General features: G+C 50.1%; 1 long non-coding RNA gene and 1 pseudogene across 13 annotated transcripts; one reads left to right on the top strand and one right to left on the bottom strand.

The window, feature by feature from the left end:
* Positions 1-319: 319 nt before the first annotated feature.
* LOC140713368 (uncharacterized) lies at positions 320-7,289 on the bottom strand (annotated as a pseudogene).
* A 33-nt stretch (positions 7,290-7,322) lies between these two features.
* On the top strand, positions 7,323-20,772 carry LOC140713369 (uncharacterized). 13 transcript variants are annotated; one of them, XR_012095424.1, is made up of 8 exons: positions 7,324-7,605; positions 10,191-10,298; positions 10,826-18,031; positions 19,470-19,621; positions 19,947-20,068; positions 20,204-20,279; positions 20,366-20,460; positions 20,550-20,772. It is a non-coding gene; the product is annotated as an uncharacterized lncRNA (long non-coding RNA). The 13 variants fall into 13 exon arrangements; XR_012095422.1 differs by having other exon boundaries at positions 7,325-7,605; positions 10,826-12,834; positions 14,156-18,031; positions 20,366-20,772; XR_012095425.1 differs by lacking the exon at positions 20,204-20,279.
* Positions 20,773-25,025: the final 4,253 nt, after the last annotated feature.

Here is a 25,025-nt window from a genome sequence, read left to right as displayed (position 1 = left end):
GGGGAGGGAGGGAGATAGGAAGGGAAGGGAGGGAGAAAGGGGGGGGAGGGAGGGAGGGAGGGAGGAGGGGCATGTTCCATCCACCAAGGCAGCTGCACTGCAGAGAGAATGGAGGGTGTGTTGCCTCTCAGGACAGCAAGTTCAAGCTGTTTATAATTGTTAGTGTAAACGTGACCAGCTGAGGACAGGGCTGTAATTGGAGTTGACAACATTTTATTTTCATAGTTGATATTGCGGACCTGGATCTAAAGCACCGTGCCTTGCCCTTTTGCCAGATGGGCCAATGCCTCTCTATACTTAAGTCTATTTGACTAAATACCTGATATTGACTAGGAATTATGTTGTGTAGGATACCCCTTACCACAGTAACGTCAAACTCACGTTCTCAATGCAATTTGCTCAGGGACTGGCTTCTAACTCTGGGTGGGAATGTTAAACTCAGTCCAGTTCAATTCAATAAGCATTTATCAAGAAAATCCTAGACCAAGAGCTGTGTTAGACACTGGGTAGGGGGTAATGGGGATACGAAGATGTAGAATTAGGACTCAAGAAACTCAAATGCTCTCATTTAATTCCCTAATGCAATTACCCAGCTTCAACCTGAGGGCTGTAATGTCTAAATTCACTTTTTCTTCATTCCAGTTCTACATAACAAAGCATAAATAATAATAGAGGAATGATTCCGTGTTGGACTATTCAGTGGACAGAGAAGAGCATTCTGACCGGCGTGAGACACTGTCTCCATTTCCAGGGAGCCTGTGACGTGGCTGCACGGAGCACACGCGTGAAGATTCAGGAGCACGAGCGTCAGGTGACGGGAGGAGCACGGAGGCAGCACCAGACAGATGCCTGCCGAGGGGCCGCTGCAGCCGAGCTGGCCGGGAAGGTCACGGGAGCGGGCGCAGGCGTCTCCCTCCAGCCACACTTGGTTTTCATGAGGACGCGTGCAGGGAAGGGGATGACACCGAAATGCTGTGGCGCTGAGGGGAGGAGGGGAAGAATGCAGGGTTGAGGGCTGGCCACCACCCCTTGCGTCCCTGCCCCTATGAATGCTGCCAAAATCAGCCCCAATGGGGAGAAGTGAGGTGGCTGAAAGAGGTGGACAGACTTGGCTTCCATGGAATTCACAGATTCCAGTCATTAAAATTACCTTCTGAGTTTTCATTTGGAAAACTTTGCAAAGGTACTTAGGGACAAAAGGCAGAAGATGAAACCAACACAGTTGGGCTCAAACCGCCGCCCTTCTCCTCTCTGCATCCAACACCCACCCTGAGCCCCTGAGTGCGAGGACCCGGAGCTGCCCAACCCAAGGGCGCGGCCCCTGACCAGAGGAGGGAGCGGCACAGCGGGGCCCCCAGCATGTGGATGGCAGGATCTGTGCTATCTCAGTTCCAAGGCCCCAAGCAGAGAAGGCCTGGGGCTCCCAGCTGAAGCTTTGCTGTCTCCTCTGTCACCAAAGTCGAGAAGGACTGAGTGAGACCAACGCCGGACCTGCCGGCTCCTCAGTGGCTGCCGATGTGGCCCTCAGGCTGCGGGTGAGACTGTCTAGGGGAGCCCAGACAGCGGTGAGAATCACAGCCACGAGTGCTCCAGGGGACCCAAAACACAAGCGCAGCCTGAGGAAGGCAGCGACCGCTCAGATCCCCGTCCAGGCTTGTGTGCCACACTCCAGAGGCACACGGCATCAGAACATGGCGCTTTAAGTGGCTTTGTGGGGTGCAGGAACACAAAGTGGGGCCTCGAGTGGCTCAGAAGTCACTCCCACCAGACAGCGGGGACCTGGGCGGCCCCTCTGGACGTGGCTGGAGTCTCTCCAGGGCGGGCTCCAAAGTTCCACGGAGGAGGTGAGAGTCCGTCTTGCTCTGACCTGAGAAAGGCCCCTAATAGGTATCCTGAACATGCAGGCACACAGCTGGCTGACTCATCTGAAGGGACCTGCTGTTGCCACAAGCCAGGGAAGGCTGGAGAGAACTCGACTAACACAAGAACCTTGCCCAGGCACCCACCTGGGGCGCCCACGAGAAAACTAGGGAAGCTGTGAAGACGGAGGTCTGCACGGGGCTGGGAGAACCCAGGGAGGAGCCGCACTGGGGACCAGGTGGGACGGAGGGCTGGGCCTCACAAGCAAAGGACGGAGGCGCTCAGTGCCATGAAGATCCCGCTGCACCCACAGCTGCAGGCGTGGCTGGCAGCACGAGCTTGGTTGCAGGGGCCCAGGAGCACGTGTGTTTGGCAGGAGCTGCCCTCCTGGAGCCGCACTACGGGTACCGTCATTTTAGAGGCAGGCACCTGATATCAACGATGACAATCAACCATGCCACCCTGAATTATAGCCGTGTCCTCAGCGGGTCACTCTTTACGCTGACAATTACGAAGAGCTTGAACTCGCTGTCCCAAGAGGCGACAAGCCCTTCATTATCACGGCGGCAAGCCTCTGTGCGGCCCTCCACCCCCGCCGCTTCCCGTTGGGGGCAAGTGAAGTCCCGTGACGGTGACTCAGAGCCAGCCCAGTAGCTTCAGTGCAGGAAAAATCACAAACACTCAAACACATCCTAAACATGGGCAGTTGGTAGGAGCCGATTCCTCAATTCAACCTGTTCAGAGGCTTTCTGGGCTAGCACAGCTCTGATCACAGGCTTGCGCTTTCTGCTCCCCGTGAAGGGCGGCGAGGAGGCCGGGCTCTGCCATTCTGCAGGCTCCACTACGTGAAGTCTGCCCGGTGGCCTGTGCCAGACGGTGTGACCGTTGCCCGCAGCGAATACTCGGCACAGCAGAGCCGGCGTGGGGAAGAACAGAAAGTGCCCTGTAAACCCGCAGAAGACGCTAAGCCACGCACGGCCTCACGTGCACTGCGTGTCAATCACGGGAAGCAGGAAGGAGCTCTTAATAGTTCCAGTAAATGCAAAGGCCGCCCTGGAAAACTGCGTGAAACTTTCTGACGACTCACAGGTGAGGAGCCACTGCCTGAGACACAAAGGTAAAGAATTAATCTGAAACTGCATATTATAAAACTTATTTTTAAATGACGGTGCTTAATTGAAAAGACTCCCAAAGAGTACTGCATTAGAAAGTGACAGAGTGAAACCGTGAGGCTGACCACAGGAGTCCCTGGAAAATTCACCAATGGGGACATTGTTTCCCAGTGTCAAAACTAGGAAACAGAAGAACCGCACCTGATAAAACATTCAATTAATCACTTGAGTCCTCCCCACATACGAAGCTATGTTAAAAAGTGTTCCCAGAAGCTAAAGTGAGCAGGAGGGCTGTGAACACACAAAGAAAGAGCCACTTCGTCTGCGGACCACGACAAAAGAAACGCTAATGAGTGCCTATGACATGCTGGAGTCCAGGGCTCTGGGTACAGCTGTGACGGGGACACTCAGGGTTCCACTGTCCAGATGGGAAAACAGGGTGGAAACACCAGGGAGCCTGTCCCAAGGTGCAGAGCCAGTGAACGGTGGTTCATACTGGGCCAATCCCAGCTGCCAGGCTCTGGGGCTCCTGGGGACAGAAGCCTGTTGACTTCACTCTGGTGTGTGAGAGGCGGCAGCATCCCCCAAAGGAGCCTGGAGAAGTGGTGTTACCCTCCATCCCTCCATCCCCTGTCCCCGGTGTTACCCTCCGCCCTGTTCCCAGAGTTACCCTCCGTTCCCCCATCCCCGGTGCTACCCTCTGTCCCCTGTCCCCAGTGTTGCTCACCATCCTCCTCACCTCCGGGCCCCTCTCCCTGTCCTCCCTCATTTTCCTGTTCACCCAGAGCACGTCACATGACTCTTCCCTTTTCAAGAGGCTCAGCTATACCCAGAGGCATTCCAGCCTATTCAGGACAGGACACACACCCTGGGGAAATGCTAACACAGGGTCGGAAGGGCCTGAGACCCTCACTGTCACCCAGGAAGGATGGAAGAGCCCACGGTCATGCTGCTTGTGAGGCAGGATGAAAACATCTGTGTCCAAAATATTATTTTCACTAGAACTGTTCAGACCATTCGTGAACGAATCAGTTAAATACTAGCAAGGGCCATTCCCACTTATTCTCTGGCTACAGTTTTCCACCCACCAGCAACCACACTTCTAGGAATTATCCCTAATGCAGTATCAGCGCCTTGTGCCTTTAGGAAAACCTCTTTCTCTCCAGCTTTGTCCTCCTTCCACAAAAGGTGCCTCTGACTGCCTCACTCACCGTACCAGGATTTCGCTCGGCTACAGAGGAAAATCTGCATGGGGCTCAGAGGTGGGTGGTCCCCTCATGGGCAGCAGCTCTGTGACATCCTCCGAGGAGCCTGGCCCAGGCCTGCCCCACACACCAGGACTCTGCCTTCTGGCCCTCGGGCCCCCGAAGCTGCTTTCCCTCCAGGGGTCATGCCTCGGGCAAGAAGGCCGGACAAGAGCCCAGGGCTGCTGTGGGTCGGGAAAGTCTCCTGACACCTCCCACTCCAGGACCCCCCATCAGCATCCCAGCATCTGGACCTGTGTCACCAGCCGCTCTGCCGTGCAAGAGAATTGGATTTTCAGCTGGGTGTGCTGCTTCCCTAAACAAAGTAGGGTGTTGTTACTGAGGAAAAAGGAAAAAGCTAGCATCTTCCTGGCAACCCCACGACATCCAGCCACTGGTTCTCACCACCCCAGAGATGTCCATCCAGGGCAGATAGTGTCTTCAACCAAGTGCCACTGACCCAGAAGTGCAGTAATTAGTACACTTTCACCAGAATCACCCACTCCTTCACCTTTACACCCAAGAAAAACATGTTTGCCAGGCAAATTAGATGTCCAGGAGGTGTAAGGAAACCCCAAGCCTGCTTTAAGCCTCAGACTTTTGAGACCGTTGAGGGCTGTGCGCACAAGAGCAAGGCTGCACCCGAAAGCTCTGCTCCTGCCGGACGTCATGGACAGACCACACGGCTCAGCCACATGGACCCTTCCAGGACTTCACGAGAGGGACCTCCGTGGTACATGCAATGATGTGCACTTCGTTCAGCCTCGAACAGACCACGCCCTCGTTACAGGGTCAGTGATCCACCTCCTGCCATCAGCTCCCCACCTCACCGAGGGTCTGCATCTGCATCTGTCATAACTTTGCTGTTTTACCCGGGTACTAAAATGCAGCATCGGAATGTTTAAAGGTCTTTAAATATCAACCCTCCGGGTGCAGTTCTTGGCACTTTAATGCGGTCACTCGATGCAGGCCTCACTCACAACTCTGAGGTAGCTCATACCTTTCCTACCTAACCAAGGAAGAAACGAAGGCATGGAAGGTGCAGCTCCTAAGGAGCAGATTAGGATTCAAACCAGTGATCTTCGTCACATGCTGAGCTACCTCCCAGGCTGAGATAACATTCAAAATTAACCAGGTAGAACAGCGTTCCATAAATCAGCCAGAAATGGTCCTTGTGGATGGGCCTGTGGTTATTCCCTGAAGAACAAGACCATTCGCCCAAAAATCCACCTGTGTCACACTCAAATGTTTACATATCCAATTATTTTTAAAAATAACCCAATCAAGCATGTTCACAGCCATTTAGAGCCATACAAATTGTCTGCTTTGCTTACAATCAACCCAAGACCTCTGTCGGCAAAGGGCACGGTGCCAGGTCCAGAGAAGGTGGGACAGAGACACAAACAGGAACCGCTCCGTTTCTTTGGGAGCCTCGCTCTGATGGGCCCGCGAAGACATGGCGCAGACGGCGGGGCACAGGCAGAGGGCAGGCCAGGAGAAGGGGCTGCATTGCCGGGAGGCAGTGCTTTGAGCTCTAATGGATGGAACACTGCTAACCAGCGAAGGTGGAGAGAGGGCAGCCCTCTGACAGGACGAAGAGGCAGCAAAGCACAGTTGGCCTCGGGGAACCGGAAGCCACAGGGACATCAGGCTGGGTGCTGCTGTCTGCTGGCCACCGGCTGGGAGACTGTACTGGGCCTGGAGGGACATCCCTGACACTCCCCACTGGATGCCAGGGCCACCCCCAGCCCCAGGTGAGAACCACGGATCCCATGGTGAATGAGGACAGCCTGTGGGAAGTAGGGCTGGGACAGCTCTGCACGGCTTAATAGGAAAGTTGGGTTCTATTTTGTGGGGTTTTGGTCACGCCAATGGCCGGTCAGTGCTGTCCATCAGGAAGTGATTTGAGGATAGATTAGAGAAGGGGCTGCCAAGGCCAGCTGGGCATTCGCTGCCTGGGTCCAAGGAAAAGGAAATAAAGGCTGGCGATGTGATAGTGTGGGGGAGCACAGAGGGAAGGAACTGGTGGAGACACAGGACTGGCTCCGCACAGGGCCACGAGCAGCTACCCGGGGATCGTCCTATTAATTCTCCTTAGGGTCCAAGAGGCGGCTGTGAGGATCCCTCTCCTGAGGACAGAACTGCTCCAGAGCCACACAGCGAGGATCCAAAGAACCAAGATCCCGGCCAGCTCCAAAGTGGGCGATCTTGACCCCTCACCCGTGGTCCTGAGGCAGGGATCAGAGCCCCCTGGACACACAGACCCTCCCAGGAACTGCAGGAAGGGGAAGCAGACGCCCCGGACCAGCGGCAGGACCCAGGGTTTCTGCCCTCCAGGGCACATTTGGACCAGCCACTGCACAGGTGGACACACGGTGCTTTAACCCGCGCTGGGGAAAGGAGCCCTCGCTGTCAGGATGGAAGGGTGGAGACCCCACCCTCGATGGGGACCGGCCTCCCTACTTTAACCCGCGCTGGGGGAAGGAGCCCTCACTCTCAGGGTGCAGACGGCAGCTCGATCGGGCTGGCCTCCCTGCTAGGCACAGCCTGAGCCACATGACGAAGTCCAGAGAGGATTACCATTGTACACCTGGCCCAGCTTCCGGCAGCCCCCGACCAGGCCACTACCCTCACTCCAACAGCCCGGTCCATCACCAAGCCCCACCCTCTTCTGCCAGCCCTGCCCCCACAAGGCCCCTCCTCTCGCTGCAAGTCCCGCCCCCAAGGCTCAGCTTGCCTGCAGCCCCGCCCCACTGGCTCCACCCCATCGCCTGCAAGCCCCATCCCCAAGGCCCAGCTCATCCCCGCCTAGGAGGCTTCACTCCTCACCTGCAAAGAGCCACCCCTTACTAAGCTCCTCCCATCACTTGCACAGCCCCGCGCAACATAGCACTACGCCCTCCAGGAACCCCTCTTTTCACCCGCGCAGCCCCGCCCTTCACCAGGCCCCACTCATCTGCATAGACACGCCTCTCGCCACGTCCCACTTCTCCCTTGCCCACTTCCCCCTCCTTCTACTGTCCACATCCTGCTGCTGGCCCCACCCCGCCCCTTTCGTCAAGCCGGCCGCGCCCCTTTTACCCGTGAGCACGCTTCTCCCCTTGCCGCCTCCTTCGGCATGTCGGCCCCGCTCCTCCCGCCCATCGCCCTCTGCACCGCCCTCCCGCCCGTCCCAGAGCAGTGGAGGCCCGCCCTTTTCATCTACAGCCTATCGCAGAGGACGTTGCCGTTCGCGCTGACCAATAGGAGTGGTGGCCGTCACAGCAAGCCCCGCCCCACGCCCTACGTCGCGTTAAGTGGGGTCCCTCGCCAGCCCCGAGCTGGTCTTACGCCATGTGGCGCTGTGGCGCGCGGAGGGGGTTGAGTTCTCTGAGGCGGCTGAGCGGCGGGTGAGGCGCTGCGGTCGGCGGCTAGAAGTGCTCGGCGTGCTGGCTCCCGGGAGAGGAAGGTCCAGGGCGGGCCGGAGACGTAGGGGTCCCTGCGCCCAAGCCTTGCAGCTCCCCGCACTGTGGGCGCCCCGCACCCCGAGGCCCTGCCGGGGCCTTCCTTGGGCTCCCACATCCGGGGTTCTGAGGCCGGAGGACCCCGGGGCGATGCCCCGGGCTGGGGGCCGGGTCTGCCCGTGGCGCTCCCGGCAGGGCCCTCCTTTGGAGTGGGCTTTAATGGGGGTAGTAAATGGGGCCGGCAGTTGCGGTTCTCGCTGGTGTCTTTGCTCCTAGTTCATTTTTGTTGGAGGCCGAGTCCTTAAGAGACCCGAGGCGCCCACAGCCCACTCTTAAAGTCCGGCTGTGTTCAGAGAACTGAAGCCCCCCGGAATTTAACTTTTTTTGGTTTTTTAACGACTCAGTTTATGGGGGAAAAAATTGACGAAGCGGTTTAGTGCTCATGGTAATCCACGAGCCAGTATTTAATGTAACAGTTCAGCGCTGCCGGCCCAGGCCGGGGGGAGACACGGGGCGTCCGTGGCGTGAGTTTGGCAGCAGGTTACTGGAAAGTTCGGGGGAGACCCTGGCCTTACCGCTCATGGGTTTCCTATCATGTCCTTGCTCATAAGTAACTTCTTAAAATGCGTCTCTGTCCCATAATTCTGAAATTTGCTAAATCAGTAAGCAAATGTTGACTATAGCATATCTTCATAATGTTGACAGTGACTGAATAGGTGTTTTCTTTTCCCCTGTATATATCTTTAAAATATTTTGGTGGGATATATTAATGTAGAAAAGCCCGTAAGACATATAGTACAATTTGAGAAAATAAAGTGTTTTTTTTTTTTTTTTTTTTTGAAGAGACGGGATCTTGCTCTGTTGCCCAGGCTGGTTTAGAACTCCTGGGCTCAAGTGATCCCCCTCCTCAGCCTCTCACATTGCTGGGCTTACAGGCGTAAGCCATCTCATCCAGGTGAGAATAATTAGAAAATAAGTAGGTTGGGCGCGGTGGCTCACGCCGGTAACCGCAGCATGTTGAGAGGCCAAGGCGGGCGGACCACTTGAAGTCAGGAGTTTAAGACCAGCCTGGCCAACATGGTGAAACCGCGTCCCTACTAAAAATACAAAAATTAGCTGGGCGTGGTGGTGAGCACTTGTCGTCCCAGCCACTCAGGAGGCTGAGGCAGGAGAATTGCTTGAACCCAGGGGGTGGAGGTTGCAGTGAGCCGAGATTGCACCACTGCACTCTAGCCTGGGCAACAGAGCAAGACTCTTGTCTCAAAAAAAAAAAAAAAAAAAGTGTCCGCATGACCAAGCTGAAGATTTCCCCTAACTGCTCATAACCCTCTCCCTCCCGCTTAGATTAGCACTATCATACAGAAATGTCCTTGCTTTTTAAAAATATTTTACCATCTCTATGCATTCTGACAGTATCTTGTTACCTGTTTGAATAATACCTGTTTAGGATAATACTGTATCGTGTGTATCTTTTGTTTAACATTATGTGACCTTCATCTTTGTTATATGCAGTTGTAGGCACTTTTGTTGGTTAGTTTTTTTTTTAATTGAATGATTAGTCTGCAGTTTATCCATTCGCTGTCGTTACACCTCCAGGTGAGTTGAGTTTGGGACTATCAGAGTTTGTGCTGACAATCTTGTCTGTGAGTGCTGGTGCAGCAGTGTAAGGTGTGGAGGATGTAGACCAAGAGGTGAACGGATTTCCAGTATTCAGATTTTTTTTTTTTTTTTTTTTTTTTTTTTTTGACGCCCAGGCTGGAGTGTAGTGGCGTGATCTCGGCCCACTGCAACCTCTGCTTCCCGGTTTCAACGAGTCTCCTGCCTCAGCCTCCCAAGTATCTGGGACTACAGGCACCTGCCACCACACCTGGCTAATTTTTGTATTTTTAGTAGAGACTGGGTTTCACCATATTGGCCAGGCTGGTCTGGAACTCTTCGGCTTCCCAAAGTGCTGGGATTACAGGTGTGAGCTACCATGCCCTGCCTGCTTAGCTTTCTAAAGAATGCCAAGTGTTTTTCCAAAGTTGTTCCACTCTGTACTCCCTATGGGACAGGTAGCAGTGTACGTAGCAGTATGAGAGCAGTATGACTAGCAGTGTGTGAGAGCTCCTGGTAATATTAGGCTTTTTAAAAAGTTTTCACCAATTCGGTAGGCATGTAATGGGATTTAACTGTAGTGGGAATTTCTTCCAATATTTTGAAGGCTTGTGAGGATTCTGTGAGGAAAAGAAGCCCTTTTGTTTAAGAGTTTCTTAAGGGGAATTTAAACCATAATTGTATTATAGTTATTTTTGAACATGTATAAAGAAAAGGTTTCCAACACTGAAGCTTTAGGTAAGATAAAAGGTCATTAAAATGGGAAGGGTCTTACCAGAAATTAGTTTTCTGGAATGTGCAAGATTTTGGAAGATGCAGTATTTAATTTTTATCTAATTAATGATCTTTATCATGTAAGAGTATTTTCACTATGTGGCTGAATAATATTAGCCAGATAATTTTCCTGCAGCTCATCTAACTTAGATGACCTTTAGTCTAGACATGCACACCACAGAGCGTGGCGATGGAACAGTAACCGGGCTTGTGAGAGGGCTCTACAGTATCAACTAGGAGACAAGATCTACGGATTCACCATAAACCAGGTATGGGTCCTTCTCGGCACCTCCTCATAAATCCACATACATTGCAGGTGTGGTTTCTGGCATAGGTACGGGCCCTTTAGGGTGGAGACTAGCCTTGTCCTCGTGTCCCAAGGCCCTGGCCCAGCTCCTGTTGCATGATGGCTACTCGGCTGAACAAAGCTTGTGAGAGAAATGACCCCCGGTCCCTTCCTGGAATCCCGCGAAGCCTGATTCTTGTCAGATTTGAGAGAGTAACACTTCCAGCTGGGTCTGTCATCAGACACACTCAGGTTTCTGCAGCCAAACCTGATGATTCGCTGAGTGTGAGCACGAAGACTCAGTGCCCTGATCTGTTCAGTCAGGTTTTGCCATCAAATAGTTTGCTCTAAACTTCTGCAGAATCTTTCAGTTTTCTGAGCCTTTTGGGTTTCAAAATTATAAAGAATAAATTGTGGACTTATACTTACTTGGGTTTATATTAAAATGGATTCATTTTTGTTTTGTTATTTGCTTAAGTCTTTTCCTTTTTTTTTTTTTTTTTTTTTTAGCATAGTAACTAAAAATGACCACACTTCACATATTTGGCCAGCTGTTGGCTCTGTGCTATGCTTGATGTTGTAGCAAATTTAAAAAACAACTTACCGTCTAGAAAGACTGATGCGGCTGTGACTGGAAGCACATGGTGGATGCCATGCGGAGGGCCAAGGACAAGGGTGGGAGCTGCTGCTGCTGCTGCTGGGGGGAGAGGGAAGAGCTCCTGGAGAGGGTGGTGTAAGAAAGCAGCTGCCTCTGGGCAGGGCTCCAGCAAGGGAACCAGCGCAGTGACTAGGGGGTCCCAGGCAAGGTCCAGGCATGGGAGTCCTGACAACAGACTCAGAGCATTTGTGAAATCCTGCAAAGTGAGGGCAAAGACACCTCACTCTGGGCGAGGCCCTTATTAATAGTAGCCAGTACTATAAACTCACTCCTTTATTTTTCAAATTTTATAGAAATGTACTTATTTTTGAGACTGGGACTCACCATGTCACCCAGGCTGGAGTGCAGTGGGATGATCTGGGCTCACTGCAGCCTCAAACTTCTGGGCTCAAGCGATCCTCTCACCTCAGTCTCCCAAGTAACTGGGACAAGGTGCCCCCACGCCTGGCTCATTGTGTGTGTGTGTGTGTGTAGGTGGAAACTTGCTTTGTTGTCTAGGCTGGTCTCAAACTCCTGGGTTCAAGTAATCCTCTTGTCTTGTGTATTAGTCTAATCTCACACTGCTATGAAGAAATACCCAAGACTGGGTAATTTATAAAGAATGACCTAAAGAGTAAAGAGGTTTAATTGACTCACAGTTCTGCATGGCTGGGGAGGCCTCAGGAAACTTACAATCATGGTGGAAGGCACCTCTTCACAGGGTGGCAGGGAAGAGAATGACAAGTGAAGGGGAAAGCCCCTTATAAAACTGTCAGATCTCGTGAGAGCATACTCACTGTCACGAGAATAATATGGGGGGAACCGCTCTCATGATTCAATCACCTCCTACCAGGTCCCTCCCACAACATGTGGGGATTATGGGAACTACAATTCAAAATGAGATTTGGGTGGGGACGCAGCCAAACCATATCACCTTGGTTTTCCAAAGTGCTGGGATTAAAGGTGTGAGCCACTGTGTCCAGCCATAGAAACTTACGATAAGTCATGTTTCTTGTTTGAGAAATAGCTACCATGAGCGCTATTATTATTAAAGCTATATATTGTTAGAAAGCAGACATCTCACTGTATCTGCTGATTTTAAATGCATTGATCATCTGTTACAAAGTACGGTAAGCTTGGAAACGAGTAATTTAACATCGGTAGATGATGCAGGTCGTAGTGGGCCACTTATGCATGGTGGTTGGATGGCAGGCTCCCTAGATTGGGCTGAGGAGACCCGAGGTCTCACCTCTGCCAGCGACTTGCTGTGTGTGCTTGGCCAGGTGACTCATGGCACCCGGACGGAGTGGGTGGCAAGCGTTGTGATCACAGGGACGTGGTATGTGATTGAGGGAGAGGGCCGGCTGGCATGACTGAAAGAGAAGACAGTTTCTTTCATACCGAAAAGTATGGACACTTACCAGGAGGCTTACCTAAAGTAAGGTCGGGGGCCAGAGTATGGAGCCACTGCCCCATCTCAAGAATAGCTACAACTTACTGTCCTAGGACAAAGGGGAAATGAGGCTTGAGACTCAATAATTTTAGTAGAAATCTGTTATATTTTACAATTTCACTTTTCATTTGTACCCAGCTAGTGATTATACTCTGTATCCATTTTCCACACAAAATCCCAAGGACCTTCAGAATCTCCTCTCGGTGTATTTGGACGCCACCTTTTTCCCATGTTTACACGAGCTGGATTTCTGGTATGTCATGAGTGATTAACTAGTTGATGCAGACTTTAGTATTTGAGTCACTGTCAGCTTATAATTATTTGTCCTCAGGCAGGAAGGATGGCGGCTGGAACACGAGAATCCTAGCGACCCCAGACACCCCCTTGGTCTTTAAAGGAGTCGTCTTTAGTGAGATGAAGGGAGGGTTTGTAAGTTTTCTTTCTTTTTAATGTTGTGTTCAGCTTACCTTACCCATGTACAGAACCATGATACAGACACATCTGGAAGGTGGTTGATTTTTATATAATATTCTCATTATAGGTGACATGTTCTTGGATTAGCTAGGTCAGCGCTGTGAGCAGAAGCCAGGGGATTAGCGGGGCCAGGATGCTGTCTCAGACCATGTCTGACGACCCCCGTGTATGATCTGCAGCGAGAGAAAAGCTCTTTTCATACCACTATCAACACATTGTCTTTTTCACTCATTCTTGCCCAAGTACATGGTGTACTTTCTAGAGGCTGCGTGGCGAGGTGTGTGACATGCACCAAGCTGCATACAGAGCAGATGGGGGAGTCCAGCTTCACCTCTGACCCAGACACTACAGAGGTTTGCAAAAAAGGCAACACAGCATCACTCTAAGTAGTCAGTTTTTTACTTTGTTATGAGAAATATTTTTCAAACATATTTATATTATCATGTAATGATGGCTTACCTTAATGCATAAGTAGTTTTTAAATGTCTCAGCTTTAATTTAGAATATAGAAAAATTATATAAACACACACAGGCACCTACACAGGCAAAAAAGCCCACATAATCAAAAGCTGCTTGGGTCCTCATTAAAACCCATTTATGCCTCGTGTTCCATTATTGGAATCCTAAGCTTGTGGGAGTTATTTATATCCTACAGCTCAAGGTCATTGCCAAGGTCTGAATTTTTACAAAAAAAATTGCAACCTCAGGCATAAATGGGTTAATTTTTCAGAGTGTAAAGGAGCCTTGAGACCATTTTGGATTAAGAGCTGCTGTCCTGGGCCCGTGTCTTCATGTCCCCTTGTGACTTTGACAACCTGCCTGTGCTGGTGTCCCTGGGGCTCGTGGGTGGCCTGCTCCCTGACTCCCGTAGCCCCCCTCAGCTGGTGAACTATTTCTTACCTTTCATTCTCAATTTGGTGGTCTTTTCTTCCAAGGAGCCTTCTTAAAACTCAAGTTAGGGTGAGAGCTTCTCCCCACTTCCCTCCTGGCTGGTGGGCAGACCTGGTGATCCCTCCAATTTGCAACACACATCAAAAAGTCCATTGTTCTCAATCCTTGGGTCCTGTGCATGGGTGATGAGTGATTGAATACGGTGTTAAACAATGCCTCCAGGGGTGTCTTTTTTTTTTTTTTTTTTGTTACCATTAGAAGAGTTTTATTTGCAAAGGATTACAGGCATATGCACCAGAATGTGATCAACTGGCTATATTGTAAGTAATGTAGTATGTGTGTATTATTTTAAATGTATATATTCTTATTTATTTCACATTTCAAGACAGACAATGAGAGGATATTCCCCCAGCACCTTCAAAATAGACTTCTTCCCGACCACACGTACTCAGTGGTCTCCAGGGGTGACCCACTGTGCATCCCGGAGCTTATGTGGGAGAAGCTTAAGCAATTTCATACCACTCACTATCACCCAAGCAATGCTAGGTAATATTTTGTTGGAAAAGTTTGATGGTGGATTGTGGAAAGTTAACTTGTTTGTGTTCTTCCAATTTCATGACATGGTGTCTCTCACATTTAGCAATGCTTAGCTTCGAGCCTCTCCTTGGCATGGAGAAGTGCTCTTCCGATAGTGGATGCAGTCACAGAACCTTCATCACATCCTCACTTTCTGATATATCGCTTGTTTCTTATGTCACTAGTATAAGGTCATTATAGTAATAATATAGTTATACGTATCCTATAAAACACTAATAATTTACATATAAATGCTAATGTAAAAACATATTTGCAAGGTTAGTTTATATAAAAACAATTATGAAAACTTTCAAGTATACAGAAAAGTAGACTAGGATAATGAGCCCCTAAACACTTATCACATAATAGATATCCTTTTCCTTGTGAAGTTTTTGGAAGTAAATTATAAATGTCATCATTTACCACTAAATATTTGAATTTGTGACCTGAAAACATGATTTTTTCTTACATGAGCTAATGCCATTTTCAGTTTTAATAGAATAAAACATACTTTCATAAAACTGCCTATTTCTTATTCCATATTCACATTTTCTAGTTGGCCCCAAAGTGTTTGCTGCACAGGGTCCCACAGATCACACCTGGTCAGCCCGGGTCTCTCCTGGGCACCCTCTCGGGGACGGCAGAGGAGTGTGCAGGCCGGGTTTCCTCCAGGCGCTCTCACTTTCCAGGTGTCCTGGCTGCTCCTGTGTGGTGTTGGGTGCCATGTTCCTGTGTTTCCTGAGAACTGGAACTTAGATCCAAAGCCTTAGTTTGAGTCAGGCTGCGCCTTTTTAAGCAGAGTCCCTCGTGGGGAGTTCTGCATTGATGGCCACATCCTACCATCGTGTGAGGCCTGCTTGCCTCCACCGGGGGGTCTCACACCAGCAGGGTGCATGCTGAGAGTCGGCCACTGTCTTGTGAAGATCTGCTTTCTCCCTTCAGCCACAGACCATCTGGTGCACTTGAGTTTCTGGTGTCCTGTGATAATTCCTCATCAACCTATTAATGGTTTTCATATTCATTGAGGATTATTGCCTGAATCATTTATTAGAGTTTGTGAAGTTTTCAAATTCTGTAATTCTTCATTCGTTTGCTGGACTTCTTCAAAGGAGAGCTCCACATCAGCTGGGGCTCTTGGGTTATCTTGAAATATGGTTCTGTGGAAAAGGCAGGGGCGGCTGCTCTCCCTGGGAAGTCCAGTTTGAGGAGGAGGGGTGGTGCAGGAACTACCTCTAATGTTGACAGAAGAAGCTGTCTTTTTTTTTTTAAAGACAGGGTCTGGTTCTGTCCCCCAGGCTGGACTACAATAGCATGGTCTTAGCTTACTGCAGCCTCAGCCTCCTGGGCCACCTCAGCCACCTGAGTAGCTGGGACTACAGATGTGCACCCCCATGCCCAGCTAGTGCTAATGTTTTTTGTAGAGACAGAGTCTCGCCGTGGTGCCCAGGCTGGTCTCGATCTCCTGAGTTCAAACAGTCTGCCCACCTTGACCTCCCAAAGTGCTGGGATTACAGGTGTGAGCCACTGCACCCAACATGGAGAAAAGAGTTCTTTCTTTTCTTCTTTTTTTCCCCCCAGTCGTCTTTGTTTTGTTTTTTAGTACCACTGTGACCTCACAAATATTTCTGTATATGTATATATTTGAGACCATGTGATCAGATGGAATTTATTTATTTTTATGCCGACATTTGCCACAGCTGTTGGCCCATTTTGGTCTCACTTCTTTGGTTTGTATGCCCCCATCCCCACCTCCCTAACGCAGGCACAGCCAGGCCTTCCTCCTCCAGAGGCTCAACTGTCTGTTTCCCAGGGAGCTCTGATTTCTGTGGCTAGTGGGGAAGGGCCTTTGGAGAGTAGCATCGGGACACTAGGGGTGGTGATTGCTCCTGGATTCTCTCAACCCCGAGAGTGTAAAATTTGTTTCTAAATTCTAGAATGAGAAATTTCTGAAGGTTCTTTAAGATACTAGTTCCCCAAACCTTAACCATAGCTCAGACAACATAGTAAAGAAAAAGATAAATTCTGTCATTGTAACCTTTTTCTTCTGGTTGAATAAATGTGTTATCTTTATTAACATGTATAACCTTGAACTTGTTGCCAAAAATTGACTTTTGTGAAATTGTCAGTTGGATTACTCTATTACTGTACCTAGGGTTATAAAGTATTTTAACAAATACTTCGTTTGGTTTTTGTCACATCTCTAGATGAAGTTTAAAATGAAAGATCAATTTCTGGCTAGGTGTGTTGGCTCATGCCTGCAAATTCAAGCACTTTGGGAGGCTAAGATGGGAGAATTGCTTGAGGCCAGGAGTTTGAGACCAGCAAGAGTAACCGTGAGAACCCATCTCTAAAACTTAAAAATTAGCCCACTGGGCATGGTAGCTCAAACCTGTAATTCTAGCACTTTGGGAGGCCGAGGCGGGGAGATCACCTGAGGTCAGGAGTTCAAGACCAGCCTAACCAACGTGGTGAAACCCTATCTCTACTAAAAGTACAAAAATTAGCTGGGTGTGGTGGCAGGCGCCTGTAGTCCCAGCGACTCAGGAGGCTGAGGCAGGAGAATGCTGTGAACCCGGGAGGAGGAGCTTGCAGTGAGTGGAGATGGCGCCATCGCACTCCAGCCTGGGCGACAGAGCGGGACACTGTCTCAAAAAAAAAAAAAAAAAGCTGGACATGATACACAAGGTGACCCCAGGAGACTCCTGTGCAGAGTAGAAACACACCCCAGCACTAAACTCAGTCCCTGAAGTCCCTGCGGGATTCTCCCCACCCCCCACCCCTGGGTCCACCTGTACCCACCTGGAAAGAACAGTGACACCGCCCCACAGCAGGAGCACCATCAGCGGCCGCGGCACCCCAGGTAGCTGGGCCACCCCCAGGGTTTCACAGGTGGAGAGGGAGCCTGGGAACGTGCATTTCTAGCAATTTCCAGGTGACGGGGCACCACACTTTTAAAAATACACAATACTAGGTCTTGAAAGGACTTCTATTCACTTGCACGTTGGTGGGATGGAGCCCTACATTGCAAAGGGCTTTTCTTCACGTGTCCTCCTTGAGCTCAGGGGCTGGCAGCACTTGGTGGGACCTAGTAGGGCGTCCCTTGCTGACTGCACACCCACAGCTAGAGCCCTGGCCTGGATGATTCTCACAGGAAGCCCGCAGAGCTCCTGACACCTCCCTGGAGGTATGAGAAAGCTGAGGCTCTGAGGGGGATAAACTGATTACTGGAAGGTAACGACCTTAGTGAAGTGGTGAAGCTACAGGGTAAACCCTAGTTTTATTTCCTTTTAACTTTCAAGACTTCCTGATTTCCTCTATTACGATACCTGTGCCTTAGAGTCACCAATGGGAACTTGAAGGAAAATAATGCCTGCTGAGGCCAGATGCTCATTTAATTGCCTGGGGGTGGAGCCTGTTGGGTTCTAAGCCCTCCCTCTGAACTTCTGAATGGTGAGGACTGCAAATCAGCTGCCTCCTGCTGGGCCCTGCAGGGTGAAACCTGATGAAGCCCCAGGAACATTCAGTGAGGGGTTAGGAGGGAGGAGAACACGGGTGGATGAAAAGCAAGAAGGAAATGCACCAGCATTCACTGGCAGGCTCTGTCACCCACAGGACAGGGATAAAGACGTGCACACCTGCAGTGCGGACTTTCACAGCCTGGCAATGAGGGCTTTCAGCCTCACAGGTAAATGTCACCTGTTTCACCACCTCCTTAGGGCTGTTCTAGGGCCCCGGCACACAGCCATTTGGGACAAAGGGCAGTTTCAGTGTCTTTCACTCCACGCTCAAGCTACAGATTGTCCTTATAGCTCAGGTATCCTGGGGATAATCCATCTTGTTTTGGTTTTGGGAGCCCAACCCAAGAATCAAATAACTTTCCTAAGGATTTCCAGGAGAAAACATCTTCCCACCAAAGAAGAACCTTACCATTTGGAAAAACACCTCCTGGTAATTTGCAAAAAAACCCAGTTTTCTGGGAAGTGATAATCTTGTCATGAGAACCAAAGATAAAGTTGGAGATAATGAGGGAGTGGTTACATAGGAAATATGTGGTCATTACTCTGATCAATTAGTAAATCACTTTCTTCATATGATATACTTTTTAACAGCTTCTTACTAAACGACAGTGCAGGTAAGAGAGTCACAAGACAGCTTCTTCCTTGAGTCAGTCATCCCCGGCCCACACCAGGGCCTAGCAAGAATGACTTAGGTCACCTGGCTTATTTCCTGGCTACTTGGAGGAGATGGATTTCCCAGTTTACAAATCTCAGCTTCCTAGGATTCTATTCTGATGAAATCTAAATTGTATTTTTTTAAAAAAAGGAATAGGCTGGACACGATGGCTCACGCCTGTAATCCCAGCGCTTTAGGAGGCCAAGGCAGGCAGATCACGAGGTCAGGAGATTGAGACCATCCTGGCTAACAGGGTGAAACTCCTCTCTGCTGAAAATACAAAGAAAACTGAGCCGGCCGTGGTGGCATGCGCCTGTAGTCCTAGCTACTTGGGAGGCTGAGGCAAGAGAATCGCTTGAACCCGGGAGGCGGAGGTTGCAGTGAGCCGAGATTGCGCCACTGCACTCCAGCCTGGGTAACAGAGCGAGATTCCCTCTCAAAAAAAAAAAAAAAGAATAGATGAACTCTAGTGAAATAATCTAGGTCTATCCTTTTACCTCCTCCGTTGTCTGGAGTAATAAAGCTCCCTGCCTCGCCCTCTCTCACAGCACTGAACTGCTTTTCCTGAATTTTCCCACACTGCTGATCACTCACTTGCTAATTTCGATGCATACATTCTTTTTGAGAAAGTCAGTTTGCCAACTCCTCCCACTGGTTTGTCAGAAAATGAGCTTACACTGCGCTGATCTCACTCCTGCTGCCAAACCTCCTTCTAGGGGTCTCTCCTTTGATAATGCAGGGATTATGTAGGCATGGGGAGGTGGGATACCAAGGGGGGATTCTGTCGACGGTGCTGTTCCCCCCTCCCCACCCCCGCCGGTTCAAAGTCATCGAGCCGGGGGGCCTCTCTGACTATCTGGACTGTGCAGACCACCGTGTCTTCCGGTAGGGTCAGGGGAGGGCTTGAGATAAATCTGTAGGGCTCAACCACCAGCCACTGTCCACCTCAGGTGCCCCAAGCGCCATCTCTGCCGGGAGCTATGTGGATGCATCGGTGACAAAATGGAAAGCCTCTGGTCCTGGCGGAGCTTGTTCCAATCAGGAGAGACCCGAAAGCAAGAAACACAGTGAACAAATGCATGATGCCCAGGGGTGGATGGCCGTAAGCACTGAGGAGAAAAATAGCAAGTGGGGTGGGGGGTGTTAAGAGGGTGGAGGATGGAGATGGGCTGCCATTGACAATCGGAGAGCCTGCAGACCTGCCTGAGAGTGACGTTTGGGGAAAGAAGGAAAGGGAAGAAGGTGAAGGAGGTTAGCTAAGTGGACATCTGGGAAAGAGCTCAGGCAGCAGAGGGGCTGGGGTGGGGGCGCGCTGGCAGCCTGCTGCATTCCAGGGTCCTCTGTGTGGCTGGGACAGTGTCGGCCCTCCCCTGCCCATCCCTCAGGGCCTTCGCAGAAACACTCACACGGGGACCTTCTGTGTACAGGCAGCACACGCCACCCATCGCCGTGACCACACTGTCCCTCAGAGGAGCCGCTGGCCACGTGTGTCCCGTCCACATGGAGATGTACTTGAAGATTCTTTACACACTGGGTTTCAAAGACTTAAGTATGGAAAACAGTGTAAAATATTAATAACACAATAACTGATTGTTATCAAAATAGTGGGCTGAATAGAAAATATAGTTTGTTTGTTTATTTATAGATAGGGTCTCACTTTATTTATTTATTTATTTATAGATAGGGTCTCACTCTGTTGCCCAGGCTGGAGTGAACCGGTGCAGTCACAGCTCACTGAAGCCTCCAACTCCTGGGCTCAGGCAATCCTCCCACCTCAATGTCCCACGGGGCTGGGACTGTAGGTGTGCACCGCCACATCCAACTAATTGTTTTGTATTTTTTGTAGAGACTGGGTCTCGCCATGCTGCCCAGGCTGGCCTCAAACTCCTGGGCTCAAGTGATCCACCTGCCTTGGGCTCCCAAAGTGCTGGGATTACAGGCGTGAGTCATGGCACCCAGCGTCCCCCCCTCCGGACCTGCCTTTCTTTAATGTGGCAACTAGATCATTTAAAATTGCATATATAACACAGGCCACCCATGCAAGCCTCAATCCTGGGAGATGCTCCCGTTGGAGAAACCTTCAAGAAGCGGATCTGCTTGGATTTGCAAACGGCCCCTCTGGCCCCAGGGGGATCTGCTGTGCAGAGCTGCTCTGGACTCAGCTCTTCAATACTGCCCTTGAGTGTACTGGGCACCTCCTGACTTTCGACCAGCACAAAGCTCCTTATTAAACGCTGACAAAAATTCCTTCCATTCTAGGTGCCATAATGGATTCATTAATCTCCTATTGATAGCTTTTTGCTGGTTTTCCCACTTTTTGCTATTCTAAGCACTGCTGCGAAGACTCTCCTTTTACCCCACCTGCCTGTGTCTGCTGCAGCTCACATGCTCCGCCTTCCAGCTGTCATAGCTGAGTCCCTGGGTCTCCTCGGCGGGGTGTGTCTGTGGGCACAGGGCTGCCCTGCCACATGCCCCACCCCATAACCTTGCATCTGTGGCCGCTCCTTGTGAGACCCTAAACTCACGACCTCCCCTCCTGTCCTCTCCTCTCCACAAAGCCACCCTTATCGGAGACAGTCAGTCTGCTTCCCAGTCAGTCTGCTTCCCAGTTCCCCCAAGGCAAATCCAAAGTCCTCCACTGGCCCACCCACCTCTACCGACTCCTCCCTCACCCTCCGGTCAGGTCAAAGGGCCCCAACCAGAGGCTCCCCGGACCCTTTCATAAGATAGGAGCTTTTCTTCTCAGGTCGGGCTATAGGTACATTGCACCCGCACCTCACCGCAGGAGTGAGAGCCGCAGGGGCGGAGAGGGCTTAGTTCTTTTGCCTAAAGCCTGCCCTGACTCACCGAAGGCGGTCGTTAATGTGCGCAATGATTACAGAAACACAGAAATAAGGCTGGGGGTGGTGGCTCAAGCCTGTTATCCCAGCACTTTGGGAGGCCGAGGCAGGTGGAGCGCTTGAGGTCAGGAGTTCGAGACCAACCTGACCAACATGGTGAAACCCCATCTCTACTAAAGATACAAAAAAAAAAAAAAAAATCAGGTGGGCATGGCGGCACATGTCTATAATCCCAACTACTTGGGAGACTGGGACAGGAAAATCACTTGAACCCGGGAGGCAGAGGTTGCAGTGAGCCCAGATCAAGCCACTGCACTCCAGGCTGGGCAACAGAGCGAGACTCCATCTCAACGTCCCCCACCCGCCCCGCCACACACACAAACAAAATCTTAATCGTAGTAAGACACAGCTGAAAAGATATGACGGAATGACTCCCCGAGGCTACTGGATGCCACTCCTTCAATCATTTTCCATTCAGAAAACTTCAGATCAGATCATTTACATATGTACGTTAAGACAAGGGGTCCTATATTAATGAATCTTCTCCGTCAAAATCCTGGTCAAAGTCAGAAAACAATCCCACCGGACTCCTGGGAGCATCTGATGTTGGAGAAACCTGGAGAAGTGGAGAAGCTGATCTGCAGGATTTGCAAACCGCGGCACTGCCCCCAGGGGGACCCGCAGCACCGGCGCCTCCCCGTGAGAGTCGGAGCCTCACTGAGACCCACACAGTCAGGATCTGCACCTCCAAAGGCTCCCCCAGGCGGCTCTGGGCACACGGAAGCTGGGAAGACAGCAAATGGGCCCCGGGGTTGGGGGGGCCCAGCACAGTCCAGCCTTTTCTCTTTTGCTTCCTGAAGACTTTCACTGTGGATGTGTGTTAGGGAAGGGGGGAGTGAAGAAAGAGACAGGGAGAGAAGATAGAGACTGAGTGATGCCTCCATTCTGCAGAGAAAAACACCGAGGCCCTATCTCAGCACTCGAGACAGTGGGGCCACGGCGGGACTTATTAAGTCTCTGCCTCTCAGTGCTCTGATCTGCCATGTGTCTGGCTGCCTCTTCCATCCTGACAAGCACAATGACTGTAATTCCAAAGTACTGGGAGTTGGGGGTGAAGATGCAGAGAACGGAGGAGTGGGGAGGGAAACGGCAGCCTCTGGGCAGCTACTCTCTAATAAACACGAACACAACACCAGAAAGAGCTTGTAGAAAAGAAACATAAAATGCAACCCAACTACTGACACATGGCCCTCTGTTCCATATTCACCCGCACGTTCTTAACAGAAACGCAACTGTGAACATGCAATATGGTATCCTGACATTTGCCCTGACCAGGTTGTTACCGCATCTTCATCTTTCTAATTTTAATTGCTTCTGACGGCCCATCCGACTGGTCGAGCTTATTTAAAGAGCCCTGATTCTCCCTGATAAAAGGTTGGAGTCCTGTATCAAAAGCTTTTAGTTTTCTGTAACCAAGGGGGAAAACATGCTTCTTTTGAAAGATGACAAAATGTCTAGCTTCGAAGGGTCATCCGAGTATGGCACACAAGGTGGTCTGCATTCATAGAAAATGATGCCATCATATAAATCTCCCACTGTGTGACGGGGTGACACCATCACTCATCATCTGCCTCCCAGACCCAGTAAGTTTTGCAAAATTAATTACTGCACTTTACACTGAAAAGATCCCATCAAAGAATGTGTGTGCACAGGATGGTGAGGGGCGCCGGAGCTGTGTGAGGAGAAATGGCACTGTTCTCAGTTTCCTCTTCCTTCCTACTGGGCTCTGAAGCATTGCTTCGGAGATTTTCAATTTTATCTTATAATTAAATAATATGAACTCTACTGGGGGAAGAAAAGCAGCCCATCACATTGGTATTAAGCCTTAATATCATTTTTGCCATCTTGACTCCTATCGCTATAAAAAGTCATTTTCTGTTCCCCTCACAAAACCACCCAAGGAATATTGCTTCAGATACCAAAGGTGCCCATGTGGGGCTCAAGCCTGGTGTCCAATAAATATGTGTGTCATTGACCTAATGCATGTCCAGTCAATTGAAACCTCACACTTCTGACTTCGGTTTTTAGGTTGTAATCTTGAAGTCTTAACAGTTTATACGCATTGACCTGAGGATATTGGAAACTTTTGATTAGAGAAGGTTGAATTCCTCTAAAGGACTTCATGAATGAAGAAGACAGCTAGAACCCCTGGTTTCCTGCTCCTCAGTGGAGATTCCAGGCGGGAGGCAGGCAGCAAACACTTGCGTTCCTGTCAAGTGCCAGGCGTGGTGCTGGGCGCGGGATGGACACCAGTGAAGACACAGCTACACGCAGCCCTGAACATCCCTGCAGCAGCCACAGGGCCTGGCCACACCAGGGAGCTCTGTGAACTCAGGGAAGCCGGTACCCCTCGGGCATCCCTTGTTCATGTGTAAAGTGGGGATAAGTCAGTGCCCAGGATCACTGAGGGCCTGCCACATAACAGAGTCACTAAACGCTAGCTATTCTCACTAGGATTGGAAAGATTGAAGCTTACTACATTTCTGTGAACTTTCTATAAATACTGTATTGATGTTCACGTCACCACAGGCAAAAAGGACGCCGCTTTCGCATCCAGCCCACCCTAAGAATGCCCCTGGACTTCCCAGTACACTCAGCTCCACCAGGCACCAGGCCCTGCAGAAGCCACAACCTGTGACGAAGACAATGAGTCACTCTTGGTGTGTGGCACAGCGTGATGTGGCGGTGAGTACTTAGTCATGGTCAGTCCGCGATCCAGAGCTGTGGAGCTTATTTTAGGTTGGGTGAAAATCAATTTAAGTTTCCAGATATGTCTTGGGACAACAGAAGATACCCAAAGAAGCAGGGAAAAAAAAAATAAAAAACAAAAACCCACAGCCTGAGACAGAAGATACCCAAAGAAGAAGGGAAAAAAAAAAAAAAAAAAAAAAAAAAAAAAAAAAAAAAAAAAAAACCCAGCCTGAGAAATACTTTCTTCATTCAAGGCCTGGGGAGTCAGGAATACAGGAAAGATATTTTCAATTTTATATTATAATTAAATAATATGAACTCTACTGGGAGAAGAAAAGCAGCCCATCGCGTTGGTATTAAGCCTTAATATCATTTTTGCCACCTTGACTCCTATCGCTATAAAAAGTTATTTTCTGTTCCCCTTACAAAACCACCCAAAGAATATCTGTGTAATTTTGAGCAAGTTGGGTTTTGCTCACTTTTGAGCATTAACTAGAATAAGGAGCTTCACCAAGAAAGGCCCCTGAAAAGCATGGTGGAGGCCTGACATGACGGCTCAGGTCTGTAATTCCAGCTCTTTGGGAGGCCAAGGCAGGAGGCTCACTAGAGGAGGCCAGGAGTTCAAGACCAGTCTCAGCAGCATAGTGAGATCCTGTCTCTACAAATAATAATAACAATTAGCCGGTCATGATGCTGCATTCCTGTCTTCCCTGCTACTCAGAAGGCTGAGGCAGGAGGATCACTTGAGCCCAGGAGTTTGAGGCTGCAGTGAGCTGTAACGGCACCACTACACTCCAGCCTGGGTGACAGAGCCACACATAAGTACTCTTCGTGGTCTAAGGGAGAGTACAATATTTGGAATTAGGATCTGTTTTGCTCCTACCACAATCGCGTATGCACCTCACTCCCTTACCT

Source organism: Chlorocebus sabaeus, chromosome 14 (genome assembly GCF_047675955.1).
Source record: "Chlorocebus sabaeus isolate Y175 chromosome 14, mChlSab1.0.hap1, whole genome shotgun sequence".
NCBI lineage: Eukaryota > Metazoa > Chordata > Mammalia > Primates > Cercopithecidae > Chlorocebus > Chlorocebus sabaeus.
This window is presented reverse-complemented; position numbering and strand designations above follow the sequence as displayed.